The sequence below is a fragment of the Myotis yumanensis genome, unplaced genomic scaffold (assembly GCF_028538775.1).
Source record: "Myotis yumanensis isolate MYYU_CA2020_CCGP unplaced genomic scaffold, mMyoYum1.0.hap1 SCAF_14, whole genome shotgun sequence".
In the NCBI taxonomy this organism is placed as follows: domain Eukaryota; kingdom Metazoa; phylum Chordata; class Mammalia; order Chiroptera; family Vespertilionidae; genus Myotis; species Myotis yumanensis.
The window spans coordinates 11,235,117-11,261,575 of NW_027223765.1; positions in this window are offsets into that span (position 1 = coordinate 11,235,117).

Below are 26,459 nucleotides of genomic sequence, written 5' to 3' on the forward strand. Positions count from 1 at the left end.
CACCTTTATGAGCCATTGCAAAGAGCAAAAACGGAATTAAGAGAGAACCTATCTATCTGTCAATCATCCATTTACCTATTTATCGATTGTAGAAGCAAATAAAAGGGACGAGGCTAATCTTCCTCAGGGCATACAGATAATGTATGGGTAGGGTTTTCTAAATGAGGATATGCTCCTAATTGAATACATCAACCATTTCCATTTTTTCAAATATTCTTAAAATCTTTTAATTCTATCATATCGGCTGTTTTGACATTTCATGCGAAAATGTGTAATGTATTTACATGGAAGAGGGAAGCATCAGAATTAGTTCAGACCTCTCAGGCGTGAATCTTAGTGATCATAGAAAAGGCATCTAATATGATATTTTCACATTTGTGACCGAAACCTCAAAAGTGTTATACATGATGATTCAATAAACACACACACACACTTACACATATTTAACTGAACAAGAAGTTTCATGAAACTACAGTTGCCTTTATAATGAGTTCCTCACTTCCTTCTCTGTCTTTTGCTTCCCTATTATTTTCCTTTCCTTATCTCTTAAATTTATTCTATTAAAATACTGGATGTATAGATCAATGTAACAATAGAAAATCTAAAGATAGATTTGATATATATGATCAATTCATTTTCTCCAAAAATGCAAAGGCAATTCAATGGATAAATGATTGTGTTTGTTTCAACAAATGGTGCTGGAATACATGAACATTCATATTCATGTACCAAATAAATGAATCTCAATCCATATATCATACCTTATATAAAAATGAGCTCAAAATGGATCAGAAACCTAAACATAAAACCTAAAACTGTAGGACTTTTAGAAGAAACCAGAGGAGAAAATACTTTTAACTGCATGTTGAAGAAAGATTTCTTATATATAACACAGAAGCAAGGTACATACAAGAAAAACTAATATACTGAACCTCAGTAAAATTATTAACAGCTGCTCTTCAAAAGACTATTGAGAAAATAAAATACAGGCAACATAATGGGGAGGGGGGGCGGGGAATTGACCAGTGAAGCTGTCTGGACCTGGACTTTTGTTTGTTGAGAGGTTTTTGATTACTGAGTAAATCTCCTAACTAGTAAATGGTCTACTTAGATTTTATATTTGTTCATGATTCTGTCTTGGTAGGGTGTATTGTTTCTATGAATTCATCCATTTCTTCTAAAATGTCAAATTTGTTGCTGTATAATTGTTCATAATAGTTGCTTATGATCCAGTGCATTTCTGTGGTGTCAGTTGTAGCCTTCCAATCAAGTGACAAAAATGGATCCCTAAATATACAGATATATTTAAGTGGATATAAAAATATATGCATATATTTAAATATGTATGTAACATATACACACACATAGATAGATAGTAAATATATTTAAGTATCTATGTACACAGACAAAAATGTATACAAGAAAGTATAATAATTAAGGTGATTATCTCTACCATACTCTTCCTGGATTACATTTCCTTTTGATTTACCTATATGTGCCTATTTTGAATGACTACTTGTGTACAAATTAACATATTTATTTAAAAATTCAAATCAAAATGTATTATTTTGATTTCAGGTCCTACTAATGTAGTGTGGCCCACAGTTTTCAAAACACTGCTGTATTTCATTCTCTAATCTGTCATTTAACCCCTCTTTATACACTCCAACTCAATAGATACTAAGCATTTGCAAAAAAATGCCTCCAATGACAGGACACAGGCCACCTCACTCCATTAGTCTTCAGTCTTCCTTAATTATTAGATAGTTCTTCCTTATTATGAACCAAACTGTTCTCTCTACAGAAATAAATACTTTCAGTGTTTGTATCATTCCCTGGGCTCAAATACTCTGACCTTGGATAGGAACATCTGGTGCTCATAGCTTTTCCACTAGTGTGCTTTGTCAGAGTTCACCCATTCAGGCTGGGAAATGATAATTAACAAATTTTGTTCCATTGTCCTGTATGAAAGCCCAGGGGCTTACTTGAAACAGGCATTCTTACAGAAGAGTTCTGTTTACTGTACCTTAATAATAGCTCAGCATTTTCAAAAGAAAATTCAGAAAGAGAAAAAAATATTCTGCTGAACAGAGGAAAGATGAAATCATTGACAACATAAAAGCGAGTATCAGAAAAGACCTCAATATTGAATTTGTTCAAAGATTTAAAAAAAAATACCTTCACATAAGTTAAGCAAACACGATGGTGCCTCAGACATTCTGCCAAAGGACTCCGGAGTGGACATTTTATCTGTTTTTCATAGTGAAGTTTCATGAGAACATGAACTTTATGAGTCTGACACTTTTAATTATATTCAGTGTCATTTAAAAGAGGACAAATTCCAGCCAATTTTGGAGCATATGGAGTAATGCTTTGCTAATGCCATTCATCAGAATCTGCAGGCAGTTCTACCAGATTAGCAATTCGAAATGCCAGCCATCATCAGATTTCTGTGATCAGTAGGTATTCCACAACAGGTGGAGCTTTGGGGCATTTCAAAGGCACAGGGTGGTAACTGAACACCCTCACTTCCTTCAAAATGTTCTTGGAAGCATAACTGGGTCAAAGGAATATTGAATTCCATGAATGCCTTTTGTAAGGCTATTTTATACCCACCAACCTCAAGTGGACACAAAGCTAACCAATATGGGTCCCACTGTCACTTATGGAAGCCATGATCTTTCAAATACATTCTTTTAAAAAAAAAGTACATTTTATTGATTTTTTTAACAGAAAAGACGGGAGAGGGAAAGGGATAGAGAGTTAGAAACATCAACGAAAGAGAAACATCGATTCAGCTGCCTCCTGCACACCCTATTGGGGATGTGCCCACAACCAAGGTACATGCCCTTGGTTGGAATCAAACCTGGGACCCTTCAGTCCTCAGGCCAACACTCTATTCACTGAGCCAAACTGATTAGGGCTCAAATACATTCTTCTAGTAAATTCCCCTAACTTTCATTTTGAGAGATAGGAGTTATTTAATTACCCACAATGATGAGTGGTATTATAGATGCACAGGAAATGATGGTGTCTTGACTAAGGGTGGAGATTTGGGACTAAAAACTGAGTAACATTCCTGAATATTGCCAAAGGTCGTTTCCAATAGAATAGCTCCTGAAAAACTATTTTCCTATCTCCAAAGCACACACTCAGGGTCATGATAGAGGACATGGGACATACAGAGTGGGGCAAAAATAGCTTTACAACTGTTCGTGTGGAAAACAATACAATAATGAATAAATAACAATACAAGAATAAATTCTTTTGCCCCACCCTATATAAGAGATCTCACCAGTTTCAAAAATGTGCCTTCCCCATTGCAGACAAGGAGCAGTCACGATTTGAGGACATGTCAGCAACCATGGAGAAACAATACTCAGAGTAACAGGGCATTGTGGAGCATTTTATTCTACGGCATTTTCACGTTTGCTATCTCATTTGATCTTCACAGCCATGCTATGCGATAGGTGTTATTAACCCATTTTACACATGAGGAAACTGAAATTCAGTACAGTTAACGGGAAGGGGGTGTCCAGTAGGGAAAGATATAAAGTTGGGAAAATAGATAAATAGGAATGATTCCTAGATTTGCCACTAAATGTGTGGCTTTATTGATTAAAATCTCAGTAGACTGTTTCTATATCTTAAAACGATTATAATAACCATTCCTACATTATCTTGTTATCCTCAGATAACCTTATAAGCAGAACACTCTGGCCTTTATAGAGATTTTTCCCCTCCCTTGATGGGCGGTAAAAGAGAAAGTCAAATTAATTTATGCAAATGAGAAACATTCCATGACTTGTGTGGCATATTGTAGGCAGGTCTAGCTGTCATCTAGGACTCTTTTTTATAGACCTGTTTCTCATTTGCAGGCCAGAATCTGATAGGTCCCACATTACACAGGAAGATCTCCTATAGCCCTTACTTTATGAATCCTTGTTTTATAATATGAATGACTTAATAATCAAACATTATGCCATATCCTCCCCATTAAATTAAAATAATAAGGGATTTAGGTCTTGGTGATTGGTGGATAAATTGATTGACTTATCTATTCATTTAAACTATATTAACTAAGTCTTTGCAATATGAGCTATTATGCCTGGCATTTATAAATGTTGTGTGATTTTATCTTCCCCAAAACATGGTCAATTGCATATTTTACATGTTTCAAAGAAGATAAATCTGTAAGTTTTCATCTACAATATATCTTCCTGAATAATGAAGAACCAGATCCTGCAAGTTAAATAGTTACTTTGTTTATTGAAAATTGTTCAGCTACTTTCAAGAGCTATGGAGTTATCTTAAATTATTTTAAATATTGCTCCATTTTAAAAGACATAAATTGTCAGTGATTCTGAAAGAGTCCCAAAGAACACATTAATCTCAAAAGTGCCTGGTGTACTCCGAACTTCTTAGGTATCTCATAAACCTCTTATCAGTTGATTGGACACAGGGCACCTGGGACTTATAAAGGCTTTGGTTGGCAACGTGGACCAAGCTGGCAGTGTCAGGATGCTATGTGAGCACTTTTTATTGTGTGGCTGCATATTCCTTTTAAGAGAACGTATTATCTCAAGTTGGAACAAATAAATGGAAATAGAGAAAATTAAAATAGTATATGAAGGATTTGCAGAGTCAGTTCCTTTGCTGCATTAAATTTTTCTTGGTCCCATTGGCAAGGAATCACTAGACTTTGGGGAAATGCTCACATTCCTACAAATGAGGACCCACTGGTGGTAGAGACCTAAGAAAGCATTTAGCCCATGCCCCCATCTTGTAAATGTGGGTGCGGGGCCTTGCCCAGGCAGGGATTGTTTATTTGGTCTAATTCCTACTTTACCGGTCTCATCTGGATACTTTGGAAACACAGAGCATATGTGCATTAAACAAAAACAATTAAACAAAATCATGAATTCTAAATGTTTGTGCTTCCAGAGTGTAGGGTTTAATGTATTTTGCTGTTGGATTTTTTAGAATAGAAGGACGGATGCCGGGTGTTACATTTATCCGAAAAGGGTAAGTTTACCTAGATCTTGCAAAGAAACAACAAGTATTGAGCATTTATAGAGGAAAGGGTTTAAAAACCATATGCTAGTAAATTAAATATTGTAATTTGCATAGATCCTGGGCCAAATACCTCCTTATACTTTTCCGAGGGGTTTGCTAAATAAATTATTAAAATAAATATGTAACTAAATACAATATTTTTTTCCAATTTGATTATAATATTCTTGCATATATTTTTGAATGACCACTTGGGCAGAAAATGACTATCATTATGACGTGCAGAGAGAGCAGGTCTCTTGGAGAAGTTCTTTAAAAGGCATATTATTCTTACCTACTTACCAAAGTGGGACTTGTCTTTGAAAACCACTTGGTTAGCCTGCTTGCAACTGACAAATAGTCTTAAAAGCTGCATTTCTTTTTAAAGCTATACAGTTATGACTTAGTAAATTAGAAAGTATTTAACTTATTTCTAGGTTATAGTGGAATGTTTTGCAAATTGTGCTTATTTTCCCTGGAGACAAGCATCCTGGGAGATGTTCTATAAATGTGTAATGGTATAAAAGACAAAAGATCCCGTAATCAAATAAAAATGCAGAACCCTTACATATTACATAATTCGTTTAGAGAGTCACAGTGTACATCAGTGTTAAAGAAGCTCTGATATGTCCTTCGTTTAAAGACTAATCAATTTTATTTAACCCCCAAATATATCCCATATCCGTCCACTTTTAGCAGCACTTGTACCCATACCTTCTCACATCTATATAATGGCAGCTCCACAAGCACTGATCGCCCAACTTCTATTTGGGTTCCCCATTGTCCACAACACAGCCATTGCTGTGCCATTTTTAAATATAAGTAAAGTCTCATTCCCTTGCTTAAAACCATTCAATGACCCAATCACTTGCCATGGTATTTCAGAGAAAACTATATTTTACTGGGTCTTCAAGAACCTACGTCAGTGGTACTTAAATTTGAAACATACATCAGAATTCCTTAGATTGCTGGCCTATACTCTTATCAGGCAGGACATTCCAAGGGTGTAAAGATCACCTCCCAGGAGCTGAAGACAAGGCCAGAACTTTCTTTGGGTAAAGTTAATTCTTTACTAACCAGTAGCTCTACTTTCTGAGTGATAACATGTATGTCCAGTCAGCACACAGAATTCCTTTTGAGAGAACTATTTACCAACTAAGTCTTCATTTGAGCATCTAGTTCAATGGTTCTCAACCTTCTGGCCCTTTAAATAGAGTTCCTCATGTTGTGACCCAACCATAAAATTATTTTCGTTGCTACTTCATAACTGTAATGTTGCTACTGTTATGATTCATAATGTAAAATATCTGATATGCAGGATGGTCTTAGGCGACCCCTGTGAAAGGGTCGTTCGACCGCTAAAGGGGTCGCGACCCACAGGTTGAGAACCGCTGCTCTAGTTGTTATTTACTTGATGCAGTATTTATTGTGCACTAGAGAGGCCCTTCACTCAAAGAGCTCAGAATCTTGTAAGGAAGATAAACATGCAAACAACTGTTAGAAAAGAAATACAAGGTTTTTGGAGTTCTACAGGAACAGAGCAACTTAGACCACAACAGAGGTGGAAAGTAATCAGACAAAAATATCATGGGACTGTGTCCTCCAAACTGTGTAAGAATTTTGGACCTTGGTTTATTATATGTTGAATGAAGCAAAGAACTGTGTGACAGATATTGCATTAACGCCTTCCTTCATTCACATCTCCCTGTAAGCATCTCTTCTGTAATCTCCTCGTACACAAATCCTGGGCTTGACTATGTGGCTCATGGATACTCGAAAGTGCTTTTTCATTTTGGCCTTTTTCTCTTGAAGTTCTCCATGAACACCATGTAAATAAGCTGGAGTTAACCAGTTAGAAAACAAAAGACCACAGGGAAGAGAACCAAGTCACCCTTGCTAATAGCCTCTCAACCACTAGACATATGAGTAAAGCCAAACAGGATCATCCTGTCACAAGCTCACCACCAGTTGACCACAGATATATGTGTAAGACAGGCCACCAGAGATCATACAAGTGGCTTGGACCAGAAGAGTAAGCCACCCAACTACAGGCAGACAATTGTCTTAACCACCAGTTTTGTGTTTTGTCATACAACAAAAGCTACATGGGTATAGACAAGATGATAACACTGCTAAGCTTAGAACACATAGAATGTGTTCCAATATGCAAATATACTGAACGGCAGAACCACCGAACTAAACCGGTTGCTATGACATGCACTGACCACCAGGGGGTGCGTGTAGAACATGGCGGACATTGGCCGCGATGGGATGCTGGAGCAGGTGAGCAGGGGTCCAGACCAAGTTGGGGCTCCGGTCTCTGTCATCGGGATGAGCCCTGGTGGTTACTGAAAATTCTTTGTTCCCACATGCTATGGTCCCACCTGGCACTTGCACCTGCTGCCAGCGCCGGCCCCGTTCCCATCTACTGCTGGCGCCAAAGCTGCTGCTTGCACCCACTGCCAGCGCCCAGCGCCGGCCCCGATCACTCAGCGCCATCAGTGGATGAGAGCAGCAGCTGCCAGCCCTGATCGCCCCTCATGGCTTCTCCATCTTCCCCTGCTCCTGAGGGGTGACCAGGGCAGGCAGCCACCGCTTGCACCCACTGCCAGTGCCAGTCCGGCTCACATCTGCTGCTGGCACCGGCCCCAATCGCACCACACCATCAGCAATGCCGGTGGGGCCAGCGCCATCAGCGCGTGGGAACGGCAGGGCAGGGCTGCCAGGAGACTGGAGACTCGGGCCATGGTGGGAGGGGCCAGGCGGGAGCGTGGAGGATGGGCTGATTGAGACCTGTCCCTGTGCCCACCACAGCCTAGTGGCCCACAGTTCCTTTCAAGGTGCATGAATTTGTGCACTGGGCCCCTAGTATAAAATAATATTCTATATTTCTAGATCTAAACAAATTTATTCTAGCCTGTGTAGGCAACAGGGATGAGATAGATCAAAACATTCAGTGGCTTTAATCCAGGAGAAATTAACATCAACTGTAGATTGAGTACCAACCTTTGTGACCTTTTGTGCCCAACTCTCTCTTCATTGCGACATATCCCCTCCTCGCAAATGTATTCATATATGAAAACAAATAACAGATTATATTAAGAAGTCCAATAATAAATGCTTTTTATTATATGATATAGAATATTGCTGCTTCCATTTTTCATGCCTGGCTGGTGCTATATCTCCAGTAAATGGCTCCAAAGTTAGAAATAAGAATGTAGTAATCAGAAAGCAGTAATAAACATTATCTATCTAACCCATAGCTTGTTTTGCAAAACCCATTAATTATTTAAAAATTCACACACTGTCTCCAGTTTCACTCTGTTAAAATGTTTTCTCACCCCTCCAGAAACTATCTGTAAAGAGAAGTGCAACAGAACTTCCTTGAGAAGAAAGAAAATAAGTGTTTTGGTGTTATCTGTGTTGAGAAAGAAGAAAATATTAAAGATCTTGCAGGAAACAGTTTCCAGAGAAATCTTCGCATCCCTGGAGGTCCCTCAGATAAGTCTCCAGTAAGCACCTGAACTTTTCAGGGATTGTCTAAGGCAAACTGAAAAGGGAAAAGAGAGAGAGTTTCCCCCACTTGTATCAGTTTTCTTCAGGTCTATCAGGAAGGGCTGACATCTTGCCTTTTACCGAGCTCCCAACATGGATTTTGAAATAAGACCTGATCCCCAAAGCCTAAGAGAGAGTAAAAATAAAAGCCTTCTACAAAACAAACTGGATACAAGAGATTTCCCAGTGGTTTTAAATACATTGTGGAGTTCAAATATGTCTCTTTGAAATAAGTACCCAGCTAACTGCTTTCTGTTTAAGATTTAGTGACCAATTGTTGTTGTTGAGGTTGTCATAAATTTGGAATTCTTGAACTCCATTTAACTACTTTCCTTTTAGAGGAGTTCTGAAAAGGCATATTGATTTGGTATGTTTGTATTTTATGATTTCAGAGAATGGTTATTTTCAACCTACTTGTATTTTGAGTTCTTTTGACAATAAATGTTCTCTAGAATAATTGCTACTTCATCTTTACTAGGTCTAGTCATCATAATGGCATCCATGTAATAGACTAGTGCAATATCTTATGGAAGAGAAGAGCAATTAAGATTTCTGTAAACGAAATTATGACATAGGTCTAGAGAGTTAATATATCCTGAGGTAGGACAATGAAAATGTATTCCTTGGCCTTACCAGCTGAAAACAAACAAACAAACAAAAAAAACTGTTCTGCTAGAACAGGGATGGAGAAAAAGGAATTTTCCACATCAATAGGTGAATACCACATACTAGAAAGTGTGTCAATTTGCCCAAGCAATGAAACTACATCTGGTTCAGCAGCTGTAATTGGAGTCACCACTTGATTACATTTACTATAATCCACTATCATTTTCCAAGGCCCTTCTGTCCTCTGCACAGGCCAAATAGGTTAGCTGAATGAGAATGTGATGGCAATGATCACTTTTACAGCCTTCCAGTCCTTGATGGTAGCACTAATCTCTCCAATCTCTCTAGCAGTCCAGTATAGCTTTCAGCTTACTGCTTTACTGGGGAGAGGCAGTTCCAGTGGCTTCCACTTGGCCTTTCCCACCGTAACAATCCTCACTCCACAGGAAAGGGAACCCATGTGGTGATTATGTTATCTGTGAAGTATGTCTGTTTCAATTATACATCCTGTAACTTGGAAAACCACCACCAGAAGGGCTTGGGAATCCACTGGATCCACTGTGAGATGGACAGGGGCTAAAACTCTACTGATCATCTGACCTCATTAAACCTCTACTTTAACTGGTGGACCACGGTGAAATTTTGTGTCCCCTAGAATCAGTGTCAGTTCAGACACCGTGTCTGATAGTACTAAAAAAGTCTGAGGATAAAAATTATTATTTTTTTCTCCAATGTACACTTACCCTGGTAAAAGGTCTTAGGTCCCTTCAGGGAAGACGAGGAGAAAGATGAACAGTATAAAGTGTCAGTACTGGACCAGGGTCCTTTCTCAAGAGGACTTGGCCTCCCCTTCATCCAAGGGGATCTGGACCTGTAAATTGACTCAAGTCTCAGGATTAATTGAGGAGCCATGACTGTTTTTATGATTAATGTTAGATTTTGTTCATTTGACCTGGAACTTTTCTGCTTTTGCAGGTCAAATGGGAATTTAGTGAGCTTCCTATCTATTTCACTCCTGGGAACACCTTGATCAATAAGCCAATGCCATGGGTCTGCACAAGTCAAACTATTCTTTTTGACTCTGCTGTCCTGTACAGCAACACACCTACCTTGACTTTGGTGGTTGAGTGCCCTTCTTGACCCCTGAATTACTGGGACTGAATTACTCCCTCTGCATTTAGGTTTCCCAACTCAGAGACTGCAGTTCCCACTGAGTTCTGGCCTTCAGAGAAGAGGTTTTCTTATCTCTATTATGGGAGATAATAACAGCATCAAGTGTTTTCTTTTTCTTTATTATTAAATTTAGTTGGGTGACAGAGGTTAATAGGCTCATATAGGTTTCAGATATAGATTTCTATAATACAAGATCTGTATATTGCACTGTGCATCCATCACCCTCAGTCAAATCTTCTTCCATCACCATATATTAGCCATATATTCCACCCCCTTCCTTCTGGCAACCACCACACTGCTATTTGTGTCCACAAGTTTCAATTTTATATCCCACATATGGTTCTTAGCTTTTTCTGACTGGCTTATTTCACTTAGTATAATATTCTCAAGGTCCACAAGTGGCAATATTTCATCTTTGCTTACGACGGAGTAGTAAGATAGTTAAATTAGCCCATGTCTAAGCTCAGCCTGATGCCTGCCATAGAGTATGAGATGCCATGCATTGTTTTACAAATACATGCCTGAACATATAATATTTCAACTTTTATAAAATGTCACAAGTCATAGAATATGATGAAATCCCTTCTAATTTGTTTTATATGTCTTTCATAACTGGATGCCAAATTATAATAGTGGTAGTACAAAAATTCAAATGTATAAGCAAGCACAGATATTAACAGAATAAAAAACCTAAATAGATCTCTAATCAACAAATCTGTGAGTGTACTAAAGATTCCCTTATTCTAGGAATGCAGAAGTAGTTCAATTTTAGAAAATATTAAGCTATTCTACTACTTTGAGAAATTCAAAGAGATTAAAGAATGTTATAATCTCAATAAGATGCCAATAGCAGTAAAATATTCAATATTTGTAGTCAACGTTTATTGTTTAGCTAAAAATAGAAGGAAATCTTATCTTTTAGAAAGTATCATAAAATTTTGTTATCAGATATCTAATGAAATAAAACTTTAATGATGAAATACTTTATATATTTTGACCAAAATCAAATGAGGAAGGAGATAGGAAAAACTCCTATCATAATTACTTTTTTTCAATGCAATGGAGTATATGATAAATAGAAATTGACAAGAAAATAAATAACTAGCATGTGAATACTGGAAAGGAAGAAATCAAATGTCACTGTTTCAATTAATATAATTTTCTCTGTAGAAAAACCAAAAGTTCAAGGAAGTACGTATTAACAAAAAGACCAACATAAACAAATCAAAAGCTTTCCTGGATACCAACTATATTTTAAAAAATGTAAGCAGAAAGTGGAGTTATTTGCAGTAAAATTAAACCTTTACCAACTCAGGAATGATTTAACTAAAGACATGAATGGTCTATCATAAAATCTCTAACACTTCAGTGAAGGGCACAAGCCAAGCTATAAATAAAGAAAAAGTTTTATCATATTTCTGGGTGCAAATAGTTCCTTCTGCACACTCAAAGTCTCGGCAAAATGTTAGACAACAACAGGACTATTGATCTGGGAGGTAACGTGAAACCCAACACCTTGATTATATGATAAAACTGAGAGAGATGCGCAAGATCTTTCAGGTTTTAAAACACACTACAATGTAATAGTAATTGAAACAGTCTAGTATTCATGAAAAATAGGTCAATAGGACAGAATAGAGTTCGTAATTAGACCCATTAGTTTATAGTTTAACTTTATTATATAAGAGGAATTTTTCAATTATTGAAAATATGGGGAAGTCAATAAATGTTGTTGACAGAAAATCAGACTACTCCTGCAAGTAAATAAAAGAAAAAGTAGAAGAAAGAGGGAGGCAGGTCTGGAGGGAGAAAGAGTTTGGAAGGGAGGGAAGGTTTGGAAGGAACAGAATGAGAGAGAGAGATTAAGAAGATGGTACAAAATCAATAACACTGCATGAATATAGATGGTAGTATTAAAATATTTAATGGGCTAATATACATGTAACTTGGTGATAGAAAATTATTCCAAGGTGCAAAATTTAAAAATCAAAAAGTAAAATGATGATAATTGATTTCACACATATCATATAAATTGTAGAAATTACCATAAGAGCTTGACATATGGCAGATTATGAATATAAAATATGAATCCATATTCATAACCAACAAAAAAATCTCTTTTGAGAATAAAATCAGCAAAGGGACATAGAATATTAAAATTAATCATTAACTTATCCTATTACCACAAACCAGTTCTGACCCCCAACTGTCATTTTTCAAAAAGGCTTTCCTTTCCAGTTTTATTTTTATAATTTCTTTTAATCCAAAATACCGTTCTATTCCTTCTCTATGAAATTAGATTGATGATTAGATAGATTAGATATAGATATAGGTATAGATATAGATATAGATATAGATATATAGATATATCCACTGGCTTTGCCAAGGATGTATGCTAAAGTAAAAGTTCTAAAGTTAAGAATAAATGAGGACTCTGATACTTAGAATGAAAACATTTCAACAGACACCGATGATGAAGCTGAAAATGTTGAACTGCAAAATCTTCCTTTTCAGCAGAAAAATCTCCTCTCACCATCGGAGGAAACTAGCTTTCCATTGCATGAAAACATTGAAGGGATCCTATTTAGTCCAAGTTCTTCACAAGGAGATGCCGACTCACCTCTGAGACCAAATGAAATTTCATTGTTTATTGTCCCCTGGCTGCAAAGAGACTTAAATCCCTCCACGAACCAGAGGGATAATTACATTCTGCTTTGGAAGAAATCTGGAAACATGGGTAGAAACGAGATTCTAAGGATTTTAGTCAAAGAATGTCCGAATACAGAGATTCATGACCTACGAGTGGATTTAAGTTTTCTAGGTACACTCAAGTTTCATTCTCTGGTACACTAAATTCAACAAGATTGAGATTCCGTAACTTCTCTGGCATACAACAGAGCAAGGAACTTGAAGGCTCAGTGATTTGGGAATATTGGAATAGACACTAACCCTCAGGGGGCTCCGAGGAAACTCTCTTCCCTAAATCATTAAAAAACTTTGATGAGGACATCAGTCTCCTTATAGACCTCTATTACAGGTAGTTGTCTGTTGTGGTCTCCTCAGACTGAGCATAAAGGGGGAATTTGGGCTCCCATTTCACCATTATGAATTTAGGCTTCCTATGTTAGTGAGAATAATATGATCTTGGAGTGGCAGGGACCACCTGGTGGCACTTAATTATTCTTTACCAGGTGGGTATAATTACTGCAATAATCTACAGGGACAGAGTTGCAATCAAAGTGTGTTGACTTTCAGGAATACATGACAGTAACTCATTTTTTACAGAGCCCATAGGAATGAAATAGATGAGTAGCTTACGGAGGTGTTACCGATTAATATAATCAAATAAATTTGAGATTAATGGAAATAAACCTGATTTAAGTTCCCGTAATCACTGAATGAGTTTGAATAATTAGTGCCTAAGAAGTCTAGGAAAGAAATATATGATGTTCATCTCAGAAGGGAAATAAGAGATGTTTGTACCCCATGAAAGGGCTTATAAGTATAATTCACTGTGACTCAGGTTGTCAATAACCAGGTGGAAAAGAGAAAAGTAAGCTTCTTTTCTCAGCTACCCCAGATTTTGCTTAATGGACTCATGAACATTTGGCAACCGTGAAGGTCCCTTGTAGGCTCAAAAACACAAAATCCCCCATCACCAGAGCTGATCTCACTGCTATACCCACTGAGAATGCAAATTGCCAATAACAGAGGTCAAATCTAAGCACTGATGTGGCATCATTCCCAGAACTGATGGGCAGAGGGGATCAGCCAGCTACCTAGTGATAGGTTGATTACATTGGACCATTTCCATTTGGGGAAGAACCGCAATCTGTCCTTACAGAAATAGATAAATATTGTGAATGCAAGTTTGTCCTCAGTTCTCCCATCAGCCCCATCTTAGACTGACAGATGATGTAATCTCTGCCATGGTATCACACACTGTTTTTCAATGGTGATAAACCTCATTTTACAATAAAGGAGGCAATGGGCTTAGGACCTCAGGTATCCGCTGGTCTACCATGTGTCCCATCACCTAGAGGCAACTGACTTGCGAGAGTGGTGAAATGGTTTACCAAAGGAAGAGTTGTATCACAACGGATCGATACCACCATATAAGGTCAGGATGCTATTTAAAGAATGTGAAACAATTCTTAAACCAGTGACCATTAAGTGATGGCATTTCCCTACCATCAAAATTCATGAATCCAGGAACTTAGGGTGGATATAGGAGGTGTTCACTCACCTAATAAGTTCCTTACAGAATTTTGGCTTCTTGTCCCTAATCATGAACTTGGATAATTTGGAGTTCCTATTTCCTAAGAGAGAAACATCTTCATCAGAGAATATATTCATGGTTCCCCCTAATTGAAATCTGAGAATATTCACTTGCTAATTTCATCTTCTTGTGCTATTGAACTGATAAACACAGGGGAGAGCTCAGGTGAAAGGTTCCATTTGCCAAAAGGAAATAAGATTGTTGCTATGTAATAGATGCAAGAAACATTGTGTTGGGACCCAAAGATTTATGTGGGGGCCAATAGAACTTTAATGCTATTAATAGGTACCCAGTATGTCACCTGGGTGATTACCCCGGCTTATCCATGCTATATTAATTTTTTGCCGTCAAACTATATTTATGATTTGAGTAATAAACATAGATAAGATTTGAGATAGTAAATAAAAATATTGCCATGTGGCAAAGTAAGAAAAGCAGGTTATAATGGAAATAATGTAGGAATAAAACAGGATAGAGTAATTAAGGTAGAAAAGTTATTTGGCATGCCCCAAGTATGTGTTTTTAATAGCAGATGGGTAAGTAGCTCTCTACTTACCCATCTCTAGTCTACATTTTGAAATATGTCCTGAAGACAATAAAGAACCATGCAGAGAGATGACATGATCAGATGAGAATTTTAAAGAGATTTCTAGAAGCAGGTACCTGGAAGGTTAATAAATATTCATTGATGAGTAAATAAACAAAGAGGAGGAAAAGAGTGAAAACAGAGAGCACAGCTAGGGGGTTATTAAAATTGTTCAAGGAAGAGATGTTCATAGAAGAAATGTTCTCCAAAATATACATTTATGCATAATGGAATCTATATATAATCTTTTGTGGTCTTCAATCAGCAATGAAATAAGGTGGATATTGCCAGACATGACTATCAATTCCAGATTCTTCGATGCCATCATTTAAAGAATACCTATGTATTGTATTATACAATACAGTGTACAGATGACGTGTTGTAGAATTATGCATCTGAAAGCTGTATCATTTTTTTAACTAGTTTCAACCCAATAAATTCAATAAAAAGGAAAACAAAAAAGATTGGAGGAAATACCACTTAAAACAGAAAAAACATCTTTAAAAAGGAGAATTTCTATTTCTTCTAACTTTAAAAACACAATGAGATGAAATATGCTTTTCTGTACAAACTAGAGGCCTGGTGCACAAAATCCATGCACTCGGGGTCGGGGGGGGGGGGAGTCCCTCAGACCCACCTGCACCCTCTCTCAGTCCAGGAGCCCTCAGGGGATGTCTGACTGCTGCAGAGTCAGAAGAGGCTCCCGCCACCAATGCTGCACTCTCCAGTCTTGAGCCCCGCTTCTGGGTGAGCAGCGCTCCCGCTGTGGGAGCACACTGAACACCAGGGGGCAGCTCCTGCATTGAGCATCTGCCCTCTGGTGGTCAGTGCGTGTCATTCCACCATTTGGTCGATTTGCCTATTACCCTTTTATTATATAGGATGTTTGGTAGAATTTATTGCCAATATTGTCTGCACCTAGATTGGCCCAATGCGACATAGAACTAGCGGCATTACTCTTTGCAGTACACCATATAATTATACTAACCTTATGTAGGAGTACCTACATATTTTTAAATTATAGATTTCAAGCTAATATTTCAAAGAATCAAAAAAGGTCATGAAATTACTCATTGATGGCAATATGAAGTAGAGCTAACCTGTCACTTTTTACCCTTGTGAATACATCGAGCATGAACTCTAGAGAAAAGGCATTTGATTCTATCTTGTGTTTGGTGTAGATGGGAGGTGAACATCATAATGAGGATGAGCAACAGCAATATTTATTTTTGTAATCATTATGCTTATTATTACTATATTTAAGCAGCATGCTGACAGCACAGTTCTGAAACATACAATATGGTCTCTCCCATGTACCAGAATTTCCAAAGGCAAATTACTTAACCCTGCTGAGCCATACTTCCTTAAATTGCAAAAGAAGGATAGTAATGCTTGCAGGATAGCTAAGAGGATTGGAGATTATTTGCTTTCAGTGCTAAGCAAAGTTCCTGTTGCAGAACTTCTATTATCCAGGAATTAAATCTAAAAGAGACATTTATTTGTGAAGTGAGATTTCATTTATTTGAAAAAATTGGTATAATATGCTGTGCTAGGCAGCCTCCAAAAGGGCCCATCTCATTATGCATGTTCCAGTGTCATCCCCTCCCCTGAGTGTAGGCTGGCCTAGATTTTTGTTTCTAACCAATAGAATATGGCAAAGGTGGTGATCTGTTATGCAGCGATAAATAACGTATACATATGTATGTCAAAATTTACATAGCAAAGGGACTCTAAACTAGTCCACCAGTACAATGGGAAATACGTTATATCTGCACAATGGAATACAATATAGCAATCAAATCAAATGAAAAATGCAGGAGCTTAAGCAATACCATGGATGACACAAACATAATATTGAGCAGAAGAACAAGACACAGTGATACAGGCAGGAGGTGCCATTTACATAAATGTCAAAAACATACGCTTACACTGTTCAGGGACTATGTTCAGGAAAAATTGGGAATAGGGCAAAATGATAACTTTGTGACTATTTAATGCTTTTTCAGAGCTTCTAATATGCACAATAGGGGTCATCATTCTCTCTTAAGGAATGTAAGTTTGCTCATTTTACTAGGCACAATTGATTTGAGCCCAGATGTTTTGCAAGCCTGTAAAATTTATACGTATATTAACTAGAGGCCCAGTGCATGAAATTCATGCATGGATAGGTTCCCTAGGCCTGGCCGGCAATCAAGGCTGATCAGGTCCTTCTGGCTGCCGGCCAGGGCCTCCTTCCCCCAGCTGCCGGCTGCCAGCAGGGGCTTTCCTTTGTTCCACACCACCCCTTGGTGGTCAGCACATGTCATAGCAAGCTATCGGTCTTTCAGTCAAACTCCCGTGGGGACCACTTGCATATTAGGCTTTTATATCGAGAGATTTGTAAAAGCAGAAATAAAACAAAAATTTATAACCATAATTTTTTTTCTGTTTGGTAGAAAAGGTAACCCCAAAATTTATATATATAACATAAATATACAGGGGTGGGCAAAAGTAGGTTTACAGTTATAACACAATAATAAGCAATAAAACAAGAATAAAGTGTTTTATATACTTACAACTGTAAATCTACTTTTGCCCCACCCTGTAAATAGACATAAAGAGAGCAAGAGATAGGAGAGAAATAGATAGATGGATGGATGGATGGATGGATGGATGGACGGGCAGACAGACACTTTCTTCCTTTCTTTCCCTCTCTCTTCTTACTTATTAGAATGACTTCATTCCTACCCAACTATGGAATCCTAAAACATTGTTCTTCAGTCTTCAGTATTTTGTAAAATCAATAGTGAAATCACTAAAAACACCCTCCCAACTTTTTACCTGCTCCCTGGGTCCTTTCATCACAAAAGAGTTGTTAATGAATCTTATGAAGGGCTTAGAAAACAGGAATATTAGTGTACCTGCAATGATGTGTTAATTAAAATTAAGTCCCTTTTTTTCATTTGAGACGTGATAAGATAGAAAATTTGACAGGCAAAACATAACCGCTAATCTGAATTTAAAAGTTTCAAAGGGGGTGCAGTGCATATAGTCACAATTGCACAGACATCCTGTAGATAGAGTATCTCCCTGATTTGATCAGCAGCAGCACATTATAGCTGAGGGTGACTGCAGTTCACAGAGAAGTCTCTCGCTTCTTCACAGCAACATACCAGTGTCACTATAATTAGGAGTTTAAATAATTAAAATTTGTTGATTTCATATTTGCATGCAGGAATACTAGCTAAAATTAATTAATTTTAATTGCACACACCAATTACAACATCAGACTCATTTTCCAACATGTTATTCCTCACTGATTAGGTATCCTGTATGATTGCTTTAATTTTTCATTTTATACCGTAAAGTCAAATAATAATAATATGTATTTCTAATTAAGCTTGCTTACAGATCTCACTTCTGATTAAACCAAGTTTTAATATTTGTTGACACTGGCCACCGTTGAATCCCCACTCTGATAGCTCTTGCTTCTATGTGCTTGCTTTCCTTGTCTCATATGTCTAAAGGTGAGTTCTCAGAGTGTTTTCTCTCCTACATCTGTTTTAGAATAGAGAAAAGCTTTTAGGTTTTTCATCAGAAATGTGGGTGTGAAGTGGGGAGAAAATAGGTTTGAGATGATGAGGACATTTAGGAGGTTAGGCCATATGAAAGTGCTGTTTTTATAGGTTGCCCTGTGCTTCCCTGTAGCTTTCGGTGAGTTAGATATTTCGCATTTAGAAGTTCTGTGGTTGAGTCTTAGAGAAACCTGCTATCAATCTTTCCGAGCTCAACGAAGTTATGATTCACACATTAGACACGGATCTTTCCCTTCGCAGTCAGAAGCATAAAATAGTAAAATGGAATTAACATGTGGGCGAATATTCACCACATACAGAGCTTCGAGGTTATTATTTTGTGTGCTTATCAAATGCCATAGTTGAGGGGGAAACGCAGGGCTGAGAGAGCTGCGGGCTGGACGGTTAGGGAAGAGCAGGGCAGAGCTCAGTGCTGAAGAAGCAGAGAGGCTTTCAAAGGCAGCTCCAGCTTAAAAGCTGATACAGCCCTGGCTGGTTTGGCTCAGTGGATAGAGTGTCAGCCTGCGGACTCAAGGGTCCCAGGTTCGATTCCAGTCAAGGGCATGTACCTTGGTTGCAGGCACATCCCCAGTAGGGAGTGTGCAGGAGGCAGCTGATCAATGTTTCTCTCTCATCGATGTATCCAGCTCTCTATTCCTCTCCCTTCCTCTCTGTAAAAAATCAATAAAATATTTTTTTTAAAGCTGTTACAGTACCACCCTGTCTCTGTCCTTCTAGACTAAATAGCTGCTCTACTGTGTTTTTAAAATCAAATTTAGATCCATTGTCATAAATTCAGTGCTTTTGGATGTACTGGGTAAAGTCCTTTGGAGAGGGCATTCTTAGAGATGGGGCTATTTGGCGCCCTTCTTTCTCGTCCTATTCTTCCTCCTTTCCCTCTCTTCCTCGTGTAGGACTCAGGAGGGTCACTTCAGGTCATGAAGGAGAAGAGAACAGCAGCCCTGGACAAGAGGAAGGAAGCTCGGGGCCTTCTTTAAACTCGTGGTGATTCTAGCTTTCCATTGTGAAATATCCTAAAACTCAGACCTTTAAAATACTATGAGCAAAATAATTCTTTCACATACTTGAAAATGAAAAAAAAAACATTATATGAACACTAGTTAAAGAAATGTAAGAAGAGAAAAATAATTGAAACCAAAAAAATGAAAAGGCAGAGCTCATGTGGGAAAAATATGTCGGAAAGAAACTCAAACAAACGTAAATGCTGTTTAAAAAGGAGAGAGAGAGAGAGAGGAAGGAAGGAAGGAAGGAAGGAAGGAAGGAAGGAAGGAAGGAAGGCAGGCAGGCTTTTTAAAAATGAATGCACCCAAGCCTTCTCAGACTGTTTTTTGAAGTATGGAAATGTGGTACTAGAAAATCAATTAAATTATGGCACAGTATATCATAGAGCAACAAAAAAAAGTAGATAAATTGGACCATATAAAAAATAAAATCCTTAAAAGACTGCAGGGCCAGGGCTGTGCTCCAAATCTGGGATGGGGAGGGAGCTTTCTTCCCTGAGACCTGTCAGGAAAAAAACCTTTGCAATGGCCCATGGCCAGGCCTGAATGAGCACCCGTTGATTTTTTGGACTCTTACGCCAAAGTTTGTATTTTGCATGTTTGCCCCCTTTGATATTTTTGTACTTTGCAAATTTCAAAATGCTTTCATTATGGATTTAATGTTATTGTATTGAATCCTTCCAAGATGTAACTCTAATTTTTCATCTGAGAGCAATATTTGAGGTTAAAAGATTTACTTGTGACCACAATGCTAAGGGACAATCAAACACATCTCAACTAAAATTATTCTGCCAAGTTCATTGCTCTTTTGAGAATCTTCTATAACATGAAAGTTTCTTATCTTCTTTAAGGCAATGTGAAGGCATAGTTTCTTTTGTTTTTTTTAAATATGTTTTATTGATTTTTTACAGAGAGGGAGAGAGAGAGTTAGAAACATCGATGAGAGAGAAACATCGATCAGCTGCCTCCTGCACATCTCCTACTGGGGATGTGCCCGCAACCCAGGTACATGCCCTTGACCAGAATCGAACCTGGGACCTTTTAGTCCGCAGGCCGACGCTCTATCCACTGAGCCAAACCAGTTTCGGCAAGGCATAGTTTCTTATCTTCTTTAAGGCAACATAAAATATTCAGGAAACAAATGCCACGAATAAAAATGCTTCAGATTCTGATACTTAAAGTAAAATTTGGATAGAACACTGATCTTCCCCTTTACTTTTCAAGTCTTTTGACTTCCATTTAGATTTGAGCCCCAGTTGCAAGGAGTAGCTATTTCACCTCCTCTATGACAGAAGCACTGGAGAGTCTCAAGTGGCTTTCTGAAGGCCTCCGGCAAGATGAAATCAGACAGGAGGTATTATTAGGAATTCTTCACATTTAAATTAATAGGCTGATTTTCAGTGCTTGTACCATTTGGGGGAAATCACGATGCTGGATCTGGGGCATACAGGATAGATGGACCTGTACATTAATTACCAAAGCTTTAAGCTTCCCATTGCAAAATGTCAGATTTCAATACACATCAACCTGGGTTTAACCTATGGTGAGCTTTGCCGTGTGTCAGAAAGCTCGCTGGTATGCCCCCGGAACTTATTATTTCCAAGAGAGACATGACTCATGTCTCTGAATTGATGCTCTGTCCACTTATGGCACATTAGCAGCAAGTGAGAGAACACTGAATTTTACTCTAAGTAAGGAGAAAGTAATCCTGATATCTGCTTATCTGATTTTACTCATAATATCAGGAAACAAGAATAATATGAGTAATTATTAAGACTTGGCTAATTCCAGAGGCCTCCATGGTCTTCATAAAGATCACATTTGGAGAATAAAGTGAATTCCTATCATTAAATTGATGAAACAAGTTTTCTTATGATCAGGAAAAAATAGAAATTAAAAGTTAGTTTTAAAAAATGAATCAGATAAAAAATTATCACTATATATAGAGTAATAAACACATTTATTCATTTGATTAAATAATTTTAATCTCCTTGAGTCTTTAACTTGGAATGATTAAAATGAAGATAAAATTTATACTCAGATTTTTAATTCAGTGTAATTTATAAAATTAAAAAATGGAAACTTAAACATCTAATAAAAAGAGAATAATGATACAGCTTATGATATGTTTATAGAAGGAAATGTTACTAACCATTTAAATGAGCTATTCAAATAATTTTCAAGATATGAAGGCATTGTATATATATAAAGTTAACTGATGAAGCCATTTTTATTATATATGTTGTGTAATAGATTATGAGTAATGATTTTTTAAGTTCCCATATTTTCTACAATGACTCATTGCTTTTATGAAAAGAAAAAAAATAACTAAAAACATGATATTTGAAAACATTTAAGATTTGCTGTGTCTTGGATGCACATGACTTTTTTTCACTTTGTCATTTCTTATTATTTCAGTGAGTTACTGGGATTGTAAAACAAACTATTTTTCACAGAATACCATTCCCCAATTATCATCACTTATTTGAAGACCAACCACAACTTGTTTTTTCTAACCAATTTACTATGTTTACTCATCTGCTCCACTCTCTTTATTCTCCTTCTCTCCATCCCTTTTCCCTCCCTAGAGTCTGTCTCTGGGTCTCTCTCTCCCACCCTGAACTTTCTCATTCAACTTGCTGAACTCTTGCATGTGCTATTAGCCTATTTTGAATACCAGAAGATGTATGGTTAATCTGGTATAATACCCAGGGAACTCACCATCAAGTCAATGAATGGGTTAGTACCTTTCTGCAAACTAGAGGGGCAGTCAGGCAACCTTATTTTGTGTTTTCGGGATTCATATTCAAATTGTTAATTACACACATAGCTACTGACATATGAACTTGTCTTTATCTTCCCTATGTTCTCTTCTACCATTATAAAAAGATAGTCAAATTTTCTTTATTTTATTTCCTCAGTATCCTTTCTAAATTAAAAAAACAAACACACCACAGAATCTGATTCAAAGTGACAGCATACTTTAAAGAGGTGATGACTGGGGCTCCCGAGGGGAGGGAACTTTAGGTGGTGTCTTTGAGAAGTCTGGAGAGGAAGAGAACTTTAACTCTGAGAAAACCTTGGAAGTTTTGGAGATCTGTAGGCTAGTGGTTAGCCTAGAAGTTAAGAACCACTCAGGGAGATGTTAAGATCTCTTGGGATGACTGCCTGACAGATCTAGGACCACTAGAGGCAAGATACTTAGATATTCCAGTGTCTTAAAGGATCTTGTGCCGCAAGCCTGACCAGGAAGTAGCATAGTCACCCAATCTACCACCCAATCTAATTCCTGAATGGTGGAATCGCAGGTACATTAGTGGTGTAACCACAGACAGATCAATCATGAGAGAGGTGCTCCTACGCTTACACATGCCTTAAAATGTTGTCCTTTTGCATATCCTACCCATCTGGAGGGATGAGACACCGATTCAAACCAAAATTATTTTAAAGAAAACAAAGACATTTAATGTCTCATTTATCGGAGTTTCTTGTTGAAGGCTCATACCTATCACAGAGGAGAGCATAATTATTCACTGTGGCTTCAAATGCCTTTTATTTCATTACCAGGGTGCAGTTGCCACTGATTACTCTGAGGAGGTCTACGGAAATGATCATCATAACAGCCGATGTATCCTTACACAGAGCTTTACAAAGCAAAGAAATACTCACTTTCACAGACCATTTGCTCCTCATAATAGCTTTGTCAGAGGATGAGAGATTGTTATCGACATTTTCTATCAGGAGAAAGAGAACCAGCGTGCTTAATATGACTTGCAAATGTTAACCCACCTAGCAGGTGTCGAAAAAATGACATAAACCCAAAGAATTGGGACCCCATTTTCTCTGCAGATACAAGCATAGGAAAACCACAGTTCCATCTTCTCCCGATAAAACTCTGAGGATAGACAGACAACATGGAGATAGAGAGCTATTTCTTTTTTCTTTATTTGATTGAGGTCTGATTCGCTGTCTTCCTCACTTTGAGGACCAAGAGTAGGGATGGAGTTCCAGAAGCAAAATGCAAATAGGAGACCCAGAAATAGTCCCACTGCAAAGTCTCAGAAGAAGAGTTTCAGAAACAGATGGGCCAAATGAAGTGTCTCTTTAAAAAGATTGTGCAAGGAGGCAATAGGCAGATAAAAGTTAGAGCCTAAAAAAAAAAATCTCCAATGGCCAGGACATAAATGACATCTTCAGTTCTGGGCAAGCCAGTCAGTGCATGGCATAACCTGACCTACAACTTTTCTAAGACTCAGGATTTACTATCGGGAACGTGGACAAAGAACAACCCAAACTATGACATTTCTCCACAGTAAAGAAGAGAAAATGGATATAAACAACAACATATGAAATTGGAAATTATGAAACACTTTAAAAACCAGCGTTAATTATTTCCTGTCTGTTCATACACAGACTCTCAGAAGGAATATAAACACTTTAGGTAGGGCAAGCATAACCTGAGGGAGAGAAAGCATCAAAATGCTAATCCCCAAATTGAAATTTTTAGAGCTGTGCATTTGCATATAGCCTAAAATCCCCTTGAAAATAGCGGGGATGCATTTAGTTACCTGTAAAAACCTCATATTGAGTTGTTATTAATTTATTACAGGTGAGGCAATGTTTTCTTTTCAAAAAGTTCTTTTCTCAGTTGTGCCATAGGCACCGGTAGGAAATTTAGAGTGCTTTATATTCCATAGAATATGCATAGCACTATCAATAATAAATAGCATTTTCCACAGTATAGAGTGTGAGCCTCTCGCTCAGAGAGCAGACTCACGCCTGTTAAACTAAAAATACCTCAGTGACAAATTTCAGGGAAGAAAGGAAAAGAAGAGAATTCTGTGTTCATCATCCCCAGGGTAGGGCACTCCCTGAATGGTCGACAGTGCCTTTGTATTTCCCACCCAGTAATGCTGGACATGAAAACCCCAACAGGTTTTTGTACACATTGCTATGACCCCTCTTTCCCCAATGCAATGCATCTTTCTTCTTCATAATGAAATGATTTCCCCATGCCAAACATTTCCACTTATCTTTCAAGAAAAATTGTGAACAGTCCTGGTAACATAAGACATAACAGTTTATGAATAAGATGAAATGCTTAGATCTTGCTGAATTATTGCATATGGATAATGTCCCTAAAATCAGAGTGCCAAGTGTCTGCTCCCATAAGGGTTTGTGTTGCTTTTGTTACTCTTCACCTGAGGAGGATATTTTTTTTTCCATTAATTTTTAGAGAGAATGGAAGGGAGGAAAGATGGGCAGGGAAAAGAGAGAGAGAGAGAGAGACAGAGAGACAGAGACAGAGAAACATGGATATGAGAAACATCAACTGGTTGCCTCCCACACACGCCCCAACCATGACTGGATTGAACCTGCAACCCAGGTATGTCTCCTTGACCAGGAATTGAACCCATGACCCTTCGGTGCAGGCCGATGCTCCAACCACTGAGCAACATCAGCCAGGGCCCATAAGGGCTTCCTGAACATAGAAATAAGCTATGTGGATTACAGTCTCACTGGTATATTTCCATAGCACTTTTGCTTTTTCACAGGAATAACCAAAGACAATGGGAAATAATGGGAGACTCATGGATTTTGAATCATGACACGAAAAGAAACCTAGCTGATAAACCAACCAGAAAAATAAATTTGTTGTGTCTGAGTCTAAGATGTAACAAACACAGAATTATAATTACTTTAATGCCATTTGGGTAACCTATGTGGTATTGACAAAATAAACTAAATCCTGTAGATTTTAATCTGAATTTTAAGGGTTAGTAAGAGATTTTGAAAGCAGGTAAGGAAAAATGTATCTTTTTGATACATTGAAACCTCAATATGAGGTTTTCTAGGGGATTTTAGGCTATATGCAAATGCACAATGAAAAATGAAGTGCTTTAAGTCCCATAAACTTCCAATTCTGTATAAAAATCCACTGGCCAAGCAGGGCTGCTGGAGCAGATAAAACCTATACAATGAGCTCTCCAGGTGGGCTTTAAGTATTTAAGCTAAGAAAAGAAAGAAATTCATGACACCGTATACAAAAGAATTAGAGGCTGTATCCTATACAATAAAGCAAATTGTCCCCTCGGGAGTTTGACCGACCAGGAATTTGACAGCTCACTCTGATGTGCGCTGGCCACCAGGGGGCGGCGTGGAATGAAGGAATATAAAACCAGATAGTACCTGATCACCAGCCAGGCCTAGGGCGCTACCCATTCAGAATTTCGTGCACCGGGCCTCTAGTAATTTATATACTGGAAGATGTTGTGATGGGAGAAAATTAGTGCCTAAAACATTGACGTTCAAGTCTTGCCCTTTCTTTGAACTTGAGTTTGCAACAATGTAAAAAGGAGAGGATAATAATCTCACTGTCCACTCAAGAATGTTATTGACAAGATGACCTCAGAGAGTACATAGGAAATTTTATTTATGTATAAAACTACTGTGTGTGTGTGTGTGTGTGTGTGTGTGTGTGTGAAGTATTAGTGGTGATCTCATGTCTATGCCTAAAATTAACTAGTTATTTCTATTGCTAAATTAATTCTTATTTCCTAATTGATTTAATTCTATTCAGGTCTTGTGAAATTTCCCAGAATTAAATAAGGGAGAGAGAGAAAAAAAAATTC